Here is a 20,081-nt window from a genome sequence, read left to right on the forward strand (position 1 = left end):
GTAGGGTGCCATTGCCTTCTCCGATGTATAGCCTGAAGTGAAGTGAAGTGAAGTGAAGTCGCTCAGTCATGTCCGACTCTTTGCGACCCCATGGACTGTAGCCTACCAGGCTCCTCTGTCCATGGGATTTTCCAGGCAATAGTACTGGAGCGGATTGCCATTTCCTTCTCTAAGGGATTTTCCCAACCCAGGGATCGAACCCGGGTCTCCTGCATTGTAGACAGACGCTTTACTGTCTGAGCGGAGTGTCCAAACCAAAGGGCTTAGACATCAGGCTGGAACAGGAGGCATCCTTTGCCATAATGCAAGCAACAGAGCGAGTGGTAGACTGAAATAAAGACCCTTCTCTCTATTCTGGAGATAAATTTTTAAAAAGGCCGCTGAGGGCTGTGATAACCAGGAAGCTTGGCTCTCCCATTGAAGATCTGTGTGGCTGTAACAAATTGTGCTTCTCTGCCAATTATCCTCATGTTCTTCCCTGACACTGTCTCAGGAACATCTTGGCTAGTAAGCCCAGGAACAGTGTGTCTCGTCTCAGTTCTTGTGATTTCAAGACTTCTGTGACTTTAAGCATGGGCAAAAATACATTTGATTAATGACCTATATATATTCAAGTGTCCAGTATGTTAAAGTTGCTTGAAAACAGACCATCTGTGCTCCCCAGAAATGGACCTGATGAAAACCAGCCGGGACTAAGATGAATGAAATACCATTTCAACCCAGGCTCTGCTGAGAAAGTATTTTCACGTTCTAATTCTGTTTCGTAAGGTTAGAAAAATATCACTGTGACATATGTCCTCTTGTTTTCCAGAATTGCCTTCCAGGGGCCATTTGGTTCTTTCCAGGCCTGACGCTCTCCTGGAAGCAGGTGGATGAGTGGCCTGTGGGTCAGCTGATAAGACTTCATTTGGTGTGAATGACTCATTCATAGTTCGAGGGCTTCTGGCCACACACATCTACTCTCATCCTTAAAAAAGTAATAATTGATTGAAATAAGAATAAGTGCAAACCAGTCGCTAATTACCAACCCCTGTTTAGCTTCTTGAAGATAAATTATGGAACGAAAGATTTTAAGAATTACAAACAAGCCAATAGAATTTGATGTCCTGATGTTACTGTTACAATATTGGCAGTTTTTCCCCCTGCCACGTTTGGGTAGAAAACTTATCCAGAACTTCTTGGTCGCAAGTCAGTGAGATGATGTAGATCCTTCAGGGCCTAGAATTCCTTTAATTTCCAAAACGGTTACAGCTTCAACTTATCCTCAGATGTCTGGGTAATGAGTTCTATTCTTTCAGATTGTTTAGAAGGCTGTTTATGCTTCTGAGAAAAGAAGCACAGAGTTCCCTTCTCAGCCATCTTATATAAGCCTTTAGAGGAGAGAGATTAACGCCCCCCCTCCTTTGACTTCCTGCTTCCTACAACTTGGATTAAACTGAAAAGGAGAAAAATTATGACCACCCTGTGGGGTGACTGTTTTTTCATAGAGGAAGTTTCCCTGGCAACCAGCTCTCATCACTCACTCGGTTCTCTTCCCTTTCCCATCCCCTCCCCTTTCAGATGAAGCTTAATCTCTATTAGTTGGTTATGTAGGCTCATTAACTAAATAAAGTATACTCTTTAATAGCTTATTTCTCATCATGGCAGTTTGACAGCTTGCTTCATAAAGAGGTTTCACTTCTCTCTCACCCCTCATCTACAATTTAAAGTACAGTTGAACAGAAAACTCGGGTAAAAGCATATATGAAGTGGTTTTCTTACAGAAGTGTAGGTATTAGGAACTGGTTTGAACTGGGCCTACTACTCATAAAATTCATTGTATTCAGTTTATCATTAGGCGGAAAGCAAAAGGAGGTTTATTGTGTTGTTTTTATGGTTCATGCTGATTCAGGGGTTCACAGTTTCATTGAAAGGTTAAAAGTAAATGAGACAGTGCACAGAGAACTCTTCAGTAACTCTTCAGTGTGCCAGGATCATGGGTGCTGAGAGATATTGTTGTATGAGTTTGGTCTTTTAAAAATATTTTATTTATTCGGCTATGATCGGTCATAGTTGTGGCATGTGGAATCTAGTTCCCTGACCAAGGATCGAACCAGGGACCTCTGCATTGGAGTCTTAGCCACTGGACCACCAGGGAAATTGCTATGACTTGTCTTGATAGTAACTCTGACCCGTAATCTATGCCCTGAGGCCCGGTGGGTTCTCTCTGATGTCCACTGGGACCTGTCAGCTTCATTCAGACATGCCAGGACCGTGTGTCACATGCCTGTAGGCTTGACGAGAATCACGGAGAGCTGGCAAGAATATAAACGGACTCCTGAGTGTTGAGCACTTGCGGGACCAGCCACTGCTCCACGCGCTGTGTGTGCCGACTCCTTTAGTATTTCAGTGCCAGCTACTGAAGGCAACTCAAGTCATAGCTCCCGCTGGCAAGAGCTTACCACCGTCGTGTCACACGCAGATGGTCACACGTGCATGGCTGAAGCACTCATTTCTGAAACAACAAACAGCACAGAGGGTGTCAGGAAGCTCCCTCTTCCTTCCCGCAGATTCTTGAAAGTTGTCCTCAAAGTGATGCTTGAAACTGACAAAGGGTCATGGTGGGTAGGGCCTTCCAGAAGTTGGGCTGATACGTGACCTAGAGGTTACACGCGGAGAAGTTGAATGAAGGTGGTCAGGCCGCAGTGTGAGCGCGCATTTGTGGAAGGACTCCGGACAGAGAGGTTTGATGCCTGGCATAGGCTCAGTTTCTCTGTATTTTAATCTGCAAGATTAAATTCTGTGAATAAAATGAAGAGGAGGAGAGGGAAGCCTTCCATAACCAAACCAACATTTGCATCCTATAGGTGTCCGTTTTGAGATGGTCAGAAACGATGAAGAAAAGTGACTCTGACCCCCCTGTAGCTGTGGGGACCCATGCTCTGGCCCTCTGGTGCAGCTCACTTTGGCCCCTAGGCTGACATAGGTTGGTAGAATCACCTTTGGCTCCAAAGAGAGACGAGACAGATGTGGCAATTCCTGTTTTGCTTTTTTTTTTTTTTTTTTTTTTAAGGTAAAGTGATTTAAACCAAATGATTGAACTCTTTTGCTCTATCACAAGGGCTATATTAACAGAGTATCTGTTTGATTTTATGCATTGGGGGGGGGTTACACTTTGGTATTTTTATTTCCCCTTCGCAGGTATTTCTGTGTTTTGATACAGCTGTTCATGTCAGCTGCAAAACTGGCCCCTTTAATGATATGATAATAGAGTGTGGCCTGTCTCTTGGTTAGAATAGAGGCTATTAGTTCATAGTGATTTAGGTAATATGTGATATTGATATAAGGCTAGTCAGGGGTCATAGAGAGTTCAGAAAAAAATATGCCCTTCCCAATTTATATCCACCTGCAATGTAGGAGACCCCAGTTCGATTCCTGGGTCAGGAAGATCTGCTGGAGAAGGGATAGGCTACCCACTCCAGTATTCTTGGATTTCCCTTGTGGCTCAGCTGGTTAAGAATCTGCCTGCAATGTGGGAGACCTGGGTTTATAAAAATGTGTGTGTATAAAAATATAAATGTACACATGCGCACATACATACACAATTTGGTATATGTTAAAGAACGTATTTTATACCAGTGGAGAATGTAGATTGTTGAATAAATAGTGCTAGTAATTATCCCCACCTTATTTCGCCGTACAAAATCATTTCTAATTGTCCTGAATATTAATTATAATGAAACCCTAAAATATCATGCCATTTTATATCATATTGAGCTGCAGAAACTTGACCTAAAACTCAGAAGCCATAAAGAATAATATTGATAACTTTGATACTACATGAAAATAAAAATTAAAACTTCTTTATGGCTGCTGCTGCTGCTGCTAAGTCACTTCAGTCGTGTCTGACTCTGTGCGACCCCATAGACGGCAGCCCACCAGGCTCCCCCATCCCTGGGATTCTCCAGGCAAGAACACTGGAGTGGGTTGCCATTTCCTTCTCCGTCCTTATGGCTAAGACCATCTTAAAAAATAAAGAGAAACTGGAAACAATACTTGCAAAACATATCACTGACCAAGCTTTAATTTTTGTATTCATTAAAGTGCAAAGCAATAAGAAAAGTACAAGGCATTGTTAAATAGGAAAATGGGCAAGGGACAGAAATAGCAGTTCCAGGAAGAGAAATTCATTTTCTTTCAATACACATGAATCAAGCATCATCTACGGTTGTAGGTGCTGGGAATTAGCAGTGAATGTGGCAGATAATTATCCTGCCTTAAGGAGCTTACATTCCAGTGGGGCTAATAGAAAATAAACAGAACATAAATACATTAACAAGAAAATAGCACATGGGTGAAGTGTTATGAGATGATATAAGTGTATTAACCATGTGTTTCTGAAGTTTTGACATCTTGGGGCCTTGTTAATGCTGGAAGGATTGGCCCTCCCAGTATCAGCCAGTTCCTAGAGATAGTCCATGACTCACCTATGATCATGCCTTCTGTATGACTAGCCGACCCAGAGCCCACACCCTAACCTCCTCCTCTGTGGGGCTCTTACTTTCAGGAACAACACTCCTCTAATCCTTCAGGGCCAGACAATTTGAGGCAACCCCTACACCCTAGCTATTGCTCAAACTAAATCATTCATCACGGAAACTCTTCAAACTAGCCAGTGCTAAACCTGCTTACTGTGCCTCATCCATTCTCTCCTGGAACTACTGTAATAACAGGTGACTTGTTTTATTTTATATGTATGACTATAGTTATACAGTTCCTATGTTAACTTTTTAAGTATTTAAAAGAGTTGTTAGAATGTTGGGCTGGCTAAACAAAAGACATGACTCATGCATTCCAGCCTTTATTCTCTTCTCCATCTGCCTCCCCACAAATTTATTTGCCCTCATTAAAATGGGCTTCCCTGGTGACTCAGTGATAAAGAATCTACCTGCCAAGGCAGATGTGGATTTGAATCCCTGGGTCAGGAAGACCCCTTGGAGAAGGAAATGGCAACCCACTCCAGTGTTTTCACCTGGCAGGAGCCTGGCAGGCTTTAGTCCGTGGGGTTGCAAAGAAGTCAGACACGACTTAGTGACTAAACAAGCGAAATGCCAGAGAGCTAATGTTTCCTATGTGAAGAGAGAGAATTTTCTTAATGACTGTGTGTTATTCAGGACTCATTCACTTAGCAACCCTGTTAACACTGGATTAAGCACAAAGTATCGCTTCCAAACTAAAAGTCATCAGGGGTCAAACTTGCTTCTTGACGCAATTGGATTTCTGTCCGAATCTGTTTTCATCATCTAGTTGTGTCCTCTTGGATCCTTTATTTTTTAGGCAATTTTTCCAGCGGACAGCCCTAGACTCATGTTTTCAACTTGTGGAAGGAACTCTCCTTTTTCCCCGGAAGTTCCAGCAGAAGGCAGGACAGGAACTCACTGTCTGCTTGTCTTCTCACCGCCCTCTTGAATGCCTGGGCACTGAGGCAGAGCAGCCACCATGGTTTCCATCTATATGGTGGGGTCCCTGTTGGGACTAGGGTCCTGGCCCAAACTTACCTAGCCTTTGCCAAACCTCACTTCCTAGAGACTCAGCCAAGACCCTGCCCCAATCACTATGATTCTATTTCCAACGACTGAAGTCCCTGACTTACCCTGAAGTACCGATGACAGCCTGGATCCTGCCCCATCTCACTGCCTCAGTCTCTTCTTACATGCCGACAGTTAGATGTTGTCTTCTGTGTTAGTTTCTTGTTGCTGCTGTAACAAATTACCATAAAACCGGTGGCTTAAAACAATGCAAATGTAGTATTCTGGAGGTGACAAGTCCAAAGTGGGGGTCACTAGGCTACATAATCAAGGCATACTCTAAGCCTCCATCCTGGAGGCTTTAGGGGAGAATGTTTGCCTGCCTTTTGCAGTTCCCCGAGGCCACCTGCCCTCCTTGGTCCCCAGCCTCTTCCTCCACCTTCAAAGCTATCAGTATGCCATCTTCCTCTTCCATGAGAGCTCCTTCTCTGGCTTTTTTTTTTAATCAAGAGAAACTTTATTATTTTTTTTAATAGGTTTTCTCTTTTTTTTCTTCCAAGGGAACCAGAGAGTCATATGTTTTAATGAAAGCAGGTTTAATCACCTGGTCAAATTAAAGATAATGCATCACCTGTCGAGAGCTACAGAGCATTTACTAACTTCGTACTTACCCACCATGCAGGCAGGGCTTCCTTGGCAGCTCAGGTGGTGAAGGATCTGCCTGTAATGCAAGAGCCTCAGTTTGATCCCTGGATTGGAAAGATGCCCTGCAAAAGGGATTGGCAACCCACTCCAGTATTCTTGCCTGAAGAATTCCATGGACAGAGCAGCCTGGCAGGGTGCAGTGCATGGGGTTGCAAAGAGTTGGGCATGACAGAGCAGGTAACACACCATGCAGGCAAAGATTAAGTTGCCAGGCCCAGCGGTGATCCACCCCAAATCACTGCTCTTCCACAAGCAATGTCTTTACTGAATAATTTTAATATGTGTTCTTTTCTGTTTTTGCTGCATTGAGTGGCTTTTAGGATCTTAGTTCCTTGACCAGGGATTGAACCCAGGCTCTCAGCAGTGAAAGCGCTGAGTCCTAACCACTGAACCACCAAGGAATTCCCCCTGGCTCTTTAAAGGAGGCTTGTGATTACACTGCACATTCCAGGCTCACCTTCCCATCTCCAGATCCTTTATTTCTCCACATCTGCCAAGTCTCTTTTGCCAATAACCTGTCAGGCTCATGGGCTGTGGGGACAAGGACAACTTTTGGGAGCCACTGTTCTGACTACCCCATCCTTGGGGCCTGCCTTTAGCTTCATCCCTGCCCGTTCCCAGCTCTCTCCTCTCTCCTCCATGGTCCTGAGGCCAGGGCATTATGACAATGGCATTGGTAATTACTGTAAGTAAAAGGTGATATTTTATGCCACACAGTAGGGTCCATGCTTTAGTTACCATGAAGTGCCCTGTAGTTGTCTGGACATAGAGAAGGGCTTACAGACCCCTTGATAGATGCCCTTCTTGTTAGTTACAGCCACATTTTAATAACCCCCAATTGAAGCACTGTATTCCCACCCGGCTCTGAAATTTAACAGTTCTGTGATATAATACGTGTAACGACATATCAGTTAAAAAATAAAGGGATATTTCATCTCTTTGGAAATCCTGCCAATTCCTAACTTATAAAAGAGACATGGAGTTTGAATATTTCCCAGATTTTTTCAGTAATTGTCCTCAGGTTGAAAAAGCTTGAAAATTGCTGCTTTAAAATTATCTCAGGAGTCTGAATGCCTGAAGAAATATCCATCTACTTAGGTTACATATTCATCTTCACGTTCATCAGTAATTGTCGTAATAGATGAAAATGTCGTTCTCTACAAGCTGTCATCGACTGACTCAATTCTACTTGTAATTCTTGATGTTCTTCATTATATTTGGAAACAGAAGAATTTTCTACTCAGTAGAACAAGTAGTTCTAGTCATAAACTTTGAATTCTTGCTTTTATGGGAAAATGGGACTTTCGAAGAAAATAGCTCATGAAGCTCTGACAGTTTTGTATAAATACACACAGTTTGGGGTTAGACGTGGCTCCATCTTGGCAGTGTCAGTTAATATTCTAGGACACTTATCTGCCTGGATTTTTTTCAGAATGGATTCAAGTTCTCAGCTAAGCAGCTTGTTTGTGATCGTACCAACGTTGCTTTTCACTGAATTTAGAAAGAAAAGAAAAAAAAGGATGCTGAATTCAACATAATTTACAGTAAAAACAGGCTACTTTAGGGTGAGGATAAAGTATAGCCTAAAGCAGGAGGTAGAAATAATATACCAATGCCCAATACCAATGATGGAATCAGGTTTGGGTTAAATAGTCCTAAAATGTCTTGAAATGTTTTTACCTTTTCATATATCCTAGAGCTGGAACTGGAATTGGGGATTCTCTGGGGACCAGGAAATCATTCTCTACTTTTAACCTCCTGGCTTGCTAGTTTATTACTGTAGAAAAACCAGCAAAGATTAATAATAGGAATCTGGGCTAAGTTTCAGCAGTGTTGCTTAATTTTTTGAGAAGGCAATAATGCTTTTAAAAATCAAAGACAAGGGAAAGACCCCTCCACCCAGGCACACTTTCTGCATTTGCATCGATGTTACTGAGCTTCTGGCTGTAGTCTGGGTTTTGGCTGGCATCACTCAGGGTTTGGGATGCAGGCAGCCACGTGGTGTAAAAGGTCAGTAGCTTTGCAGATGATCTGCAGGAAATGGCTCTGGTCGTTTCCAAAACCGCTAAGTCTTACAAAGGCCGTTCAGTGTATTTGCCGAGAGTTGCTGGTTTGATAGGAAAGCTTGGATGGCCTTGGAATGGCTGCTCTTTACTGAAAGAGTGACGCTCGTTTTCTCATGGGGGTAACTTTGTAAGTAGAACTCTATTGTCAGATCTGGTCCAGTTTTCTAATGTGCCTCAACTGCTGAAACAACACATGCTCCTGAAAGCTATATTCACTGGGATTTTTAGGCGTAAGAAGTCACCACGAACACTTAATTAGCAAATCCTGAGCTCTTGTTCTTAGGGGAAAAGAGGCTTAGGTGCCTGTGATTCTCCGGTCACATTTTCATCCACCTGTCAGTACATAACCTTGGTTTCTGTGTGTTTCTGTTTAAAGAGACCTCATTTAATAAGTTAGTGTCGGTTCATTAACACTGAGCTCACAGCCAACAGCCCTATAGCTCATACTTGGACAAAAGTTATCTAACACATATATTCTCTTTATAAGGCACATCCCAGCCTTCTTGAGCTCAGAAACACTAGACAGCATTTTGGCACTGTGCTTGGGGCCATTTTCAACAGCAAAATCAGCAACAAAAATGCGAAAACCATGGCAATAAATCGATAGCAAGAGGATACTGGTTTCTAGAGTGAGAACACTGCTCTGTTCCACCTCAGCTGGAAGCATGCACGTTGGGACTTAAATATTCTTTCTCCCTTTTACTCATGTCCTCAAATGGCCACAGAATGCCGCCAGTATTGATTTTGGGGTCCCAAAGCCATTTTAGCAAGTAGGTGAATTCGCAAATAGGAAATCCACGACTGATGAGGTCCGACTGGATTTGTATTTTAATTTTCTTTACCTTTCTCTACAAACGGGTGAAACACAAGTCGGGTGTTTTCCTCCAAATAGTGGCCAAAATCCCAACCAAAGCCAGAAGGCTGGTAAGGTCAGTAATGTCAGTGGAGATGCAGGAAGTACCCCTGGGCCAAGGGTCTTTCATTTGTCCTTGATTTTAAGAAACGTCGTTGCATTCTCAAAACATTTAGCAACACTGCTGAACTTGAACCCACATTCCTATTCTTAATCTCTGTTGCTTCACATTTGGTAACAAAAGAGTGAGCCTTTGTTAAAAGAGGATCACTTTCTTGTCCCTGGAAAATTCTACATTCTCACTCTGCTTCTGGTTCTTGGAAGTATAACAGGTAGAAGCTTTTGAGAGATTTCAGGATGTTTAAGCCAAATCTGATTCCATTGTTGCCTCTAAATTTTGAGCAAATCCTTGTATTATTCCAGAACCTTGTTTGGGCTATATTTTGCATACCCCTAAGGTAACTCACGACTGAAGCAACCTAGCAGCAGCAGCAGCAGCAGCAGCAAGGTAACTCAGAAGGTAAAGAATCTGCCTGCAATGCAGGAGACCCAGGTTCAGTCCCTGGGTGGGGAAGATCCTCTGCAGAAGGGAATGGCAACCCTCTCCAGTATGCTTGCCTGGAGAATTCCATGGACAGAGGAACTTGATGGACTACAGTCCATGGGGTCTTAAAGGGTCAGACACAACTGATCAACTTTCACTTTTCAAGGTAGCTGGTTTTTGTTTTTTACTGTAAATCATATTGAATTCAATTGGAGAAGGAAATGGCAACCCACTCCAGTATTCTTGCCTGGAGAATCCCAGGGACAGAGGAGCCTATTGGGCTGCCATCTATGGGGTCACACAGAGTCAGACACGACTGATGTGGCTTAGCAGCAGCAGCAGCAGCATACTGAATTCAGTATCACTCCTTGGGTATGCTTGAAAACTTGTCACCATGTTTAAATGGTGACATTTTCATTTTTGTATTTCCTACACCTTATTCTTTAGTGTCTAATGAACAATCTTCTCTTCCAGTGGCTTATTCCTTGGAATTATAATCTAAAGCGATTTGTAAAGACAAAACAGAACAATATGAACACCTGCAAAGATTACAGAGAGTTTAATTACTCAGTTAATTGCAGTTAATCGTCATCATTTCCGTGGTTTTAAGTCCACACCTAAACAGACTTCAGACTCTTCCAATAAATCTGGTCCGGAGCTAGATTGCCTCTTCCGGGTCAGGTCAGTATGTTTAAGGTAGTGTGGTTTCTTAAAGTGACACCCCTGTGATAAACATCTGGAAGTGTTTCTTAAATATCCATCTTCCCACAAACCCCAGGTAATTTGCTAGTATTCTCTGGAGGAGCCTGGTATAAATTCAGGCTCTTTTCTTTTTCTCCAGACACAAGTTGTAATAGTCACCTGCTCCTGGAAAAGAAATCTGGAGTTCTTTCCTGATGGAGCAGATCAGTCCCAGATCTTAAAGGCTTATGTGTATGACATCCAGTTGGGAACCTGGCTGGAGCTCTGCGGTTCCCCTTCAGCTGTCACTCCCAAGTAGGCAAAGATTCTCATTGCTGGAGTTACTGTTTCATGTGCAGAATGGCAGAGGGCTTCAAGGGTCCCACTGGCAGGGCTCAGGACAGCCTGTGTGGAAGCTGCCAGGCCCATGGGTTGTGGGAGTCAGTCCTGCAGTGGTCTTGTCTCCTAGTGACTCAAGTACCCCTAAGGAAAGGTGCCTTTGTAGTGCCCACCTGGAAATGGCACACCCTTAACTGCCTTATCAAACAGCAGTCTTTCATCCATCACCCAGATATTTTTTTTTAAGATGACTAAGCTTAGTAAAACAAGTGAAATACTGTCAAAAAGTAAACTCTCATATTTATTCAAAGGTATAGATTACATGTATTCCAAACCAGTCAATACTAAGGGAAATCAACCCTGAATATTCATTGGAAGGACTGATGCTGAAGCTGAAGCTCCAGTACTTTGGACTCCTGATGCAATTCATTGGAAAAGACCCTAATGCTATGAAAGATTGAGGGCAGGAGAACAGGGCAGCAGAAAATGAGGTGGTTAGTCAGTCCACTGACTCAATGGACATGAGTTTGCGCAAACTGCAGGAGATGGTGAAGGACAGGGAAGCCTGCTGTGCTACAGTCCAGTCCGTGGGGTCGCGAAGAGGTCAAACACGACTGAGCGACTGGACAACAACAATGGATACCATAGACGAATCATCCAAGGTTTGACACTCAATTCATTCTTCTTGGAGAGCCAAAAATAGACCAGTGTTGTCCTCTGAGTTATTTATTTTCTGACTGTCTTGAAGTGTGTGTGTGTGTGTGTGTGTGTGTGTGTGTGTGTGAGTGTGTGTGTGGGCTGAAGGGTTCAGTGGCCCCTCCAGTTAGTGATGTGAATGAGCTCACTGCAGATATGCCCACAGCTGTGCTATTCATCCTCCTTTTAAACCTTTTTAAAAGGTAATTTTAAGAGGCAGCCTTGTTAGATCAAGTTTTAAAAACCAGAACATTGTTTATGTAAAGTCCCTTGCTGTTATCAGTAAATCCTGTCGACATAGCTAATTATAGTTATCAGTACCCTCCCACTGTTGGAATAGAAACATGAGTTCATTTTACCTGTTATAGTTTTATCTTAGTTTTGTATGAAACACCGAGTTAAAATGGCTGGGGATAAATGAAAAATGTGGGTCCTCGGGCCCTGCTCTTGCAATTTTGATTTGAGACCCTTGTCTGTATAGCCAGACCTCCCATCGTTTGTGAACAATAGGCATCAGGGATAGCTTAGGAAGCTGACTTGTATGCTGTTTAATCAATGATTTTTTGGCTACAGGGTCGATTTCTTCATAGTTAGCTCCTGACCCACCATCTGATCTCAAATTCAGTTTATTGGATTATAACTGGCTTTATACAACATGCTACATTTTTCAAATATCTTGTTTTCCCTACCTAAGATGATAACTCAAAAAGAAGAGATGTTTTCCCAAGAATGAGTCATCAGGAGTAGAAGCTCAAATGAAGTACTTTTCTGGATGATTGACAATCAATAAAATGACGACTGAGATTACAGTGGGTTTTGTAAAACTTTGTGGGCAGGGGGTGGAGTGGGACATGAAGATTGTCAGATGATGAGCATTGCGTGTATGTATAATGCCTTTAAATGTTTGGTGGCATTCATTTTATACATCTCCCATGGAAGGTCTACTTTTAGTGTATATTTATGAGTTAAACATCACTTAGTTTTCTTCTTGTTCTAATTATTCCCTTGCAGTGGTGGCATTGGTAGTAATACTGGTTCTAGAAGTGTGAAATAAGACTTGGTAAAAAAAAAAAAAATTAGAGGGACTGGTGTGCTGTCTCTATACCATCATTTGTGATCAGTAGGGATCAGGGATGACTCAGGGAGCTGACTTGTGTGCTACTTAATTGGTCGTGTTTTGACTACAGGGTAGATTTCTTCATACTGAGGTCTTGACCCACCATCTGATCTTGAACTGGCTTTACAAAAAGAGAAAAGAATAGGAAATGTTAGTTACCATATGTAGGTAAGGGGCTTTTCCAGTCGTTCAGAGGTAAAGAATCCACCTGCAATGTAGGAGACGCAGGTTTGATCCCTGGGTCGGGAAGATCCCCTGGAGGAGGGCATGGCAACCCACTCCAGTATTCTTGCCTGGAGAATCCCGTGGACAGAGGAGCCTGGTGGGCTACAGTCCACGGGGTCACAAAGAATTGAACACAACTGAAGCAACTGAGCACACACACGCATTTGTAGGTAAGAATAAGAAAATATTGTTTTATTCAGCTTTTGTTTCACTTACATGAACATGAGTGTGTTTATAACACAGGCTGTTTTAGGAAAATCAGTCTGGTCTTTGGTTGTGACTGTGGTTGACTATTTCTGTTTGATAACTACTTCTGTTCATGGTAAATGAAACCAGGAATGAAGGTCATTGATTATAACAAGGACTTAGGCCAGAATTCAGTTGTTCATTTCTCATGCCAGGAGTTGAGACATACTTTCTTTTCTTCTCATCCAAACAGGATATATGCTCTGTGCTGCTGTAAGAATAGCAATTTCTCTTTAGCTGGAGTGCCTCCAGGCTAAGAATCCTTTCATTAATTGAACAGTCAGCTTAGCTAAAAGTAGTGAGGCGCTAGTGGTAAAGAACCCGTCTGCCAGTGCAGGAGACATAAGAGACATGGGTTTGATCCCTGGGTCGGGAAGATCCCTTGGAGGAGGGCATGGAAACCCACTCGAGTATTCTTGCCTGGAGAATCCCGTGGACAGAGGAGCCTGGCAGGCTACAGTCCATGGAGTTGCAAAAAGTTGGACATGACTGAAGCCACTGAGCACGCATGCACAGTGTTAACTAGAAACTCCCGATTTCATGATTTTGTCACTATTCGAACATCTCTATGAGATGCCTTGTAATACTTCAGCATCCGTATTTAGCACTTAGTTATGCTAAAGGCCTTGCATCTTTATCAGTTTAGGAAATTACATCATCATCTTTTTGAAACAAAGAACCACAGTGCAGCAATGTGGATATGGATATTTATTGTTCAGTCGCTAAGTTGTGTCTGACTCTTTGCAACCCCATGGACTGCAGCACACCAGGCTCCTTTGTCCTCCACTATCTCCTGGAGTTTGCTCAGATTCACATCCATTGAGTCAGTAGTGATGCTATCCAACTATCTCATTCTCTGCTGCCCTCTTCTCCTTTTGTCTTCAGTCTTTCCCAGTGGCAGGGTCTTTTCCATCTCTATGGATATGGAGATAGAAGATGAGAAAGAGCGGTTTTTTCATGCATTTCCTTATTTATTTTTAATTATGATTGCCTTACAATGTTGTGTTAGTTTCTGTTGTCAGCATGAATCAGTGTAAGTATACATAAATCCCCTTCCATTTGAGCCTCCCGCCCCCCACCCCTCATCCCACCCCTCTAGGCCATCACAGAGCACAGAACAAGCTGAGCTCCTTGTGCTCTATAGCAGCTTCTCCTTATTTATTCTCGAATGCAAGCTTTTCTTTTGAGCACCTACTGTGCGCTATGCTGTGGGAACCCTAAGATAATGGCCTTGTCCCTTGGTCCAGAGACAGAAACAGATGTGTAGATACACAACAGCCATTCAGGATGACAAGTGATAGAATAGAGAGACGTGTGTGTAAAGTTATCTGGGATGTTAAAGAAGGAAGGACTGAATGCATGGTTTGGGAAGATGACACCCACCACAAAATTTTGGAATCAAAATTTAACAGGCAAAGAAAACTCCTCCAGCTGCAGAAAGATAGGAGTTTTTAGAGAGGTGGGTGGGGGGACACTCTGACTCCAGAACGCAGTGTATGTTTCTGTAATCAGCACTTGATATGCTTTGAGTATCCATTGCTTCTTTCTCTTAAAGATTGAATTCAGAACAAAAATTCTAGTTATTCAGAGTGCCAGTTAGGGGAGGTCTGGTTAATTAAGATTTCACTGTGTTTAAGTGTATAAGAAAACAGAATCATAATAATGTGTTTCGTTTTGATTATATTGGGAGAGATTTGGGGTAGTTTTTTGTTGGTTTAGTTGTTCTGGCTAGGGTAGAATGGGATTTGTGTAATACTGATGATGAGTTTTTTTCCTTACAAATCCAATCTGGCATCTTTTTTAAAAAACTGAAATATAATTGATATACAATTGTGTTAGTTTCAGGTGTACAGCAAGTTGATTCAGTTATATGTGTGTGTGTATATATATATATATATATATATATATATATATATCTTTGCAGATTACTTGACATTATAGGTTATTACAAGGTACTGAATGAATATAGTTCCCTGTGCTATAGAGTAAGTCCTCATTACTTATGTACTTTATGTATAGTAGTTTGGATCTGTTCATTCCATCCTCCTGATTTATCCCTTCCCTTCCCTCTTTGGTAACCGTAAGATTGTTTGCTGTATCTGTAAGTCTGTTTCTGTTTTGTATATAGTCATTTGTATTATTTTTTAGATTCCACATATAAGTGATGTTATATAATATCTGTCTTTCTCTGCCTGACTTGGCAATATTTCACTCTTTTTTATGGCTGAGTAATATTATGTTGTGTATATATGTATATGTATATACACACACGATTGTTTTAAGAAGATACAGTATATATATTTCATATTACATGGTTACTTCAAGAGACAGTGAAGGACAGGGAAGCCTGGCATGCTGCAGTTCATGGAGTCACAAAGAGTCAGACACGACTTGGCAGCTGAACAACAGAAAACGACACGGTGATTGTGGTGGCTGGGCACGCATTGCAGCTAGCTGGGCTTGTTCCCTCTCACATTCAAAGCAGGTTTGTACAACAGAAGGATTTCAGTGCAGTGCAAATCAAGTCCTTTTACCTGCGGTCTTAATAACACCCCCTGCCCCAAGAGTTACGCGTCTGTGCGGTCTGAATGCTGCCACCTGGGATGCAGGCTGGCAGCGCTCCCCCTCTGTGAACTGGGAGGTTCTTCCCAAGTCCCAGGGGTGTGTGTTTACGTGCTCTGTTACTGTTGTTAATATGGACTTTGGGAGGTGGTGGTGGTAGGAAGGTGAGGTGCAGAACAGAACAGCTTAACTCAATCTGCACGTCAGAAAAGCATAGGAAGGATGACCGAGATACTGTGTATATTTACTTCTCTCCTGCCTGGTTCCTGAACCCAGTTAGATGTCAACTTAGAATAATAAAGTATGGCTAAGGTAGCATAAATGCAATTGGTTTTGTGGGAAAGTCTGTAATACAGTGGTCCCCAATCTTTTTTGGCACCAGAGACCAGTTTCGTAGAAGACTATTTTCCACAGACTTGGGGAGGAAGGGTGGTTTCTGGATGATTCAAGTTCGTTACACTTATTGTGTACTTTATTTCTATGATTACATAGAAATAAACAACATCAACTCCACCTCAGATCATCAAGCATTAGATCCCAAAAGTTGGGGACCCCTGCTATAATACACTTTTGTTCCATGTTTCTCTAAAGTCCTCAGATGACCTCAGCAAGAGAGTTGGGGATCTTTTCCTTTTCCTGTTATTTCAAAGAATTTGTGCGTCTCTCTATTCTTCCGTGGCACCGATTTCGTCCCTCATTTTACATATATTAACTCCCAAGACACTGTAATCAGAATAGCAGGTGGCGGGACCATTCACTGCTTCTTATTTTTGTAATATTGTAGGTATACTTCTGATTTGACTAATCTGGGATTTTATTGGGTATTGAACATGGATGTCTTGTTTGATGTACTGGAGTTTATTTTAAATGATCATGCTTATATGTTGGGATCTTGAAATCCTCAGGTCACCTGGTAAGAAGCTGAGCTGGCATCAACACTCCACAAAGTTCAAAGTCAATTTCCCCCATCTCTCTCCATTCCTGAGAGTTTCTCATATAGTATTAAACCGCCTAGGCACAAATATTTGATTTTTGGAAATATGTGAAACAGATAGCTACATTCTACACACAGATGCACATTTCTTCAAAACCCAGCGTTGTAAAATTAAAGTGAGTTGGGTCTTGACGTCCAGCTGAGATGCTGATTGTGGGGAAGGCTGTTGAACTCCCTGGGGAGAAGTCATTGGTTCAAGGCTCCCAGATCCTATAAAATTCTTAGACTGAATTCCTCTCTGCCCCCACTGCTTTTAAGTCATCAAGCAAATTAAACACCCACAGGCAGATGGTGACAACTTGTGTTCTGAAATCAGTTCAAAATATTACACTCAAAAAAATCTTCAAAGACCAGAACTGCTCAGGCCTGTCCGCAGCTTCACCCCGACCACCCAGTGTCTACCAAACTGAAGCCTGTGGGCGGCTTCCCTGGCTACTCTGTGACTTTACCTTTCTTACCATTTATGAGCATGATTAGAAAACCTGGGGGTAATTAATTTTGAAACTTATTTGCAAATCTGAAGTGATCATCAGAAACACTAGATAGTATGAAAATAATATGGAACTTTAGGAGTTAAAAAAAAAAAGATCTGTACTTTTTACTAGCTCAGGCCCCTTGAGCAAGTTATGGGGTTTCTGGGCAGAGGTTGTCACTCTGTAGAGTGCATGAGCGGGTGCCTGGCCCTGCTCAAATATTGTGAGAATGCAAGGAAATAACAGAATTACATGGAGCTCCCAGGGTAGAACTGAACCCCTGGGCCCTCAAGCGAGCAAATGCTGATGGTCTCCAGTGTATGAGGCAGAATAAGAAAACAGGTAAGGTCAGGCAGGCATGGAGGCAGCAGAGACTAGGGGTGCTCTGGGGACCCAGGTGAAATTCACTGACTGCAGGCATGATCATGAAAGGTGGATTCTTTATCCTCCTGCATCGCAGATGGATTCTTTACCATCTGGGCCACGAGGGAAGTCCAAGAATACTGGAGTGAGTAGCCCAATCCTTCTCCAGGGGAACTTCCCAACCCAGGACTCAAATCGGGGTCTCCTGCATTGCAGGTGGATTCTTTACCAGCTGAGCTATTAGGGAAGCCTGAAATTTACTTGATGGAGGCGTTTGACTAGAGGGTCCTGTGGGTGATGCTTAACTCATGGGTACTTCACAGATTTGAACTGAAGTGAAAGTGAAAGTCACTCAGTCACGTCTGACTCTTTGTGACCCTGTGGACTATACCGTCCATGGAATTCTCTAGGCCAGAATACTGGAGTGGGTAGCCTTTCCCTTCTCTAGGGGATCTTCCCATCCCAGGGATCGAACCCTGCTCTCCTGCATTGCAGGTAGATTCTTTCCCAGCTGAGCCACAGGATTTGAACTGAACTGGGATCCAAATCCAGGTCTGCATGTCCTTAAGGGATTTGAAAGCCCGAACTGAGAGGCCTGAGGCCCAGAGGGTCCTTGAGACCTGCTGGGGTGGCTTCTGGAAGCATGGCTGACCTTAGGTGTGAAGCTGGGCTAGGGGAAGTGGGCAGGAGCTAGGGCTTCTCTGCAGCATCCCAGTTGGCAGAAAGGCCAAGAGAGGGGCCCTGACTCTCCAGGGCTTGAGCTGTGCTGGGGGGTGGTGGGTGGCTGTCTTGGATGAGGTTGCCGCCCAACCCAGCCTCCCACATCAGACTTTGCTCCTGGATGAGTCACTGTCTAGGGGCGGGTAAGAACCTGATTGTGGAGACCTAGGGAAAGCCTCCACAGTGATATAAATGGAAAGTTTTTTTCAAGAAAAGACATGGAGGGATTGTAAAGATGGAATACATTGTGGCTAAAAAAGTTCTTGGCTGAGAAAATGTGAGGAGAGTGCTAAGGCCATTGTTGGAGGGTTTTTGCTTTTTGTTTTTTTCTTCTTTTTTGGTTTGTTTTTTCTTAGTAAAGGGAGATGGGGACTCAGCTCTCCCCCCACCCGTGGGCCATTGGTGGACGCAGAGACAAACTGAAAAGAGGACTTCGCAATGCAATTAAGAGTCAGTGGAACGAGAGTGAAAATATGAGGCCTATAAAGAAATGACTGTTCTTAAATCTCATGGGGATAAAAGTATCTAAATGGAGGCTTGGAGCCCAAAGTTGAGAGTCTGCTCACTCAGAAATGGCAAGCGTTGTCTTCAGCCCCTGCAGGATTGAGTTATCCTGTTTCCTCCCTGTAGCAGCATCCGTGAAACTGTCTGTTTACCCAGCATGTTAGGAGGGCCTTAGAAGAATTTATGATTCGATCAGCTTGAAAATATTTCTCTTTTGAGTTTTGCCACTTTGTTTAATTTAATTTTTAGTCACTGGCAGACTTTAGGCATATTCAGCAGTTGGTACATTTTGAAGGAAAAGTTACTTTTGACAGGAAGCCAATAGGAAAGAAATACAAGAAGGTAGACTAGATGCCCAGAATTTCTTGTTATAAGCACAGTTGACCATATTTACATTTTTTTTAAGTGTTGAAATTTAGTTGACTTGCGGTGTTGTGTCATATTTACACTTTTGGGAATTTGTTTTTGTTTTAAGCTTGTCATGCTTACATAGAGACCACTTAGGGCACCTCCATGAAGAGTTTTGTTGTTTTTTTTTTAAGAGCATGATTGCCTCACTGTCCTTTTTATCATCTGAAAGAAAGGAAAATAGAAATAAATTAGTGCAATGACCAGAGAAGGCAATGGCACCCCACTCCAGTACTCTTGCCTGGAAAATCCCATGGACAGAGGAACCTGTTAGGCTGCAGTCCATGGGGTCGCTGAGTCGGGCACGACTGAGCGACTTCACTTTCGCTTTTCACTTTCATGCATCGGAGAAGGAAATGGCAACCCACTCCAGTGTTCTTGCCTGGAGAATCCCAGAGACAGTGGGCCCCTGTCTCTGGGGTCACACAGAGTCGGACACGACTGAAGCAACTTAGCAGCAGCAGCCGTGCAATGACATTCTGTCTTCTCGAATTAGAGCATGTGTATCCTCAGATATACAGGTGATGCCACTCTAATGGCAGAAAGTGAAGAGGAACTAAAGAGCCTCTTGATGAGGGTGAAAGAGGAGATTGAAAAAGCTGGTTTAAAACTCAACATTAGCTTTAAAAAACTAGGATCATGGCATCCAGTCCCATCACTTCATGACAAATAGATGGGGAAAAAATGGAAACAGTGACAGATTTTATTTTCTTGGGCTCCAATATCACTTCAGACAGTGACTGCAGCCATGAAATTAGAAGACATTTGCTACTTGGAAAAAAGCTATGACAGACCTAGACAGCATATTAAAAAGCAGAGACATCACTTTGCTGACAAAGATCCACATAGCAAAGCTATGGTTTTTCAGTAGACATGTACAGATGTGAGAGTTGGACCATAAAGAAGGTTAAAGTGAAGTGAAAATCACTAGTCATGTCTGACTCTTTGCAACCCCATAGACTCTGGAATTCTCCAGGCCAGAATACTGGAGTGGGTAGCCTTTCTCTTTTCCAGAGGGTCTTCCCAACCCAGGTTTCTCCTGCATTGCAGACAGATTAAGTGCTGAAGAATTGATGCT

General features: G+C 42.8%; 1 protein-coding gene and 1 non-coding gene across 4 annotated transcripts in view; one reads left to right on the forward strand and one right to left on the reverse strand.

Moving 5' to 3' along the window:
- Positions 1-20,081, forward strand: part of CAMK1D (calcium/calmodulin dependent protein kinase ID) — a 393,058-nt gene that overhangs the window by 255,103 nt on the left and 117,874 nt on the right. The window lies entirely within an intron of this gene.
- On the reverse strand, positions 6,541-6,613 carry TRNAE-UUC (transfer RNA glutamic acid (anticodon UUC)). Its single transcript has one exon. It is a non-coding gene; the product is annotated as a tRNA-Glu (tRNA).

The sequence above is a fragment of the Ovis canadensis genome, chromosome 13, assembly GCF_042477335.2.
Source record: "Ovis canadensis isolate MfBH-ARS-UI-01 breed Bighorn chromosome 13, ARS-UI_OviCan_v2, whole genome shotgun sequence".
NCBI classification, from domain to species: domain Eukaryota; kingdom Metazoa; phylum Chordata; class Mammalia; order Artiodactyla; family Bovidae; genus Ovis; species Ovis canadensis.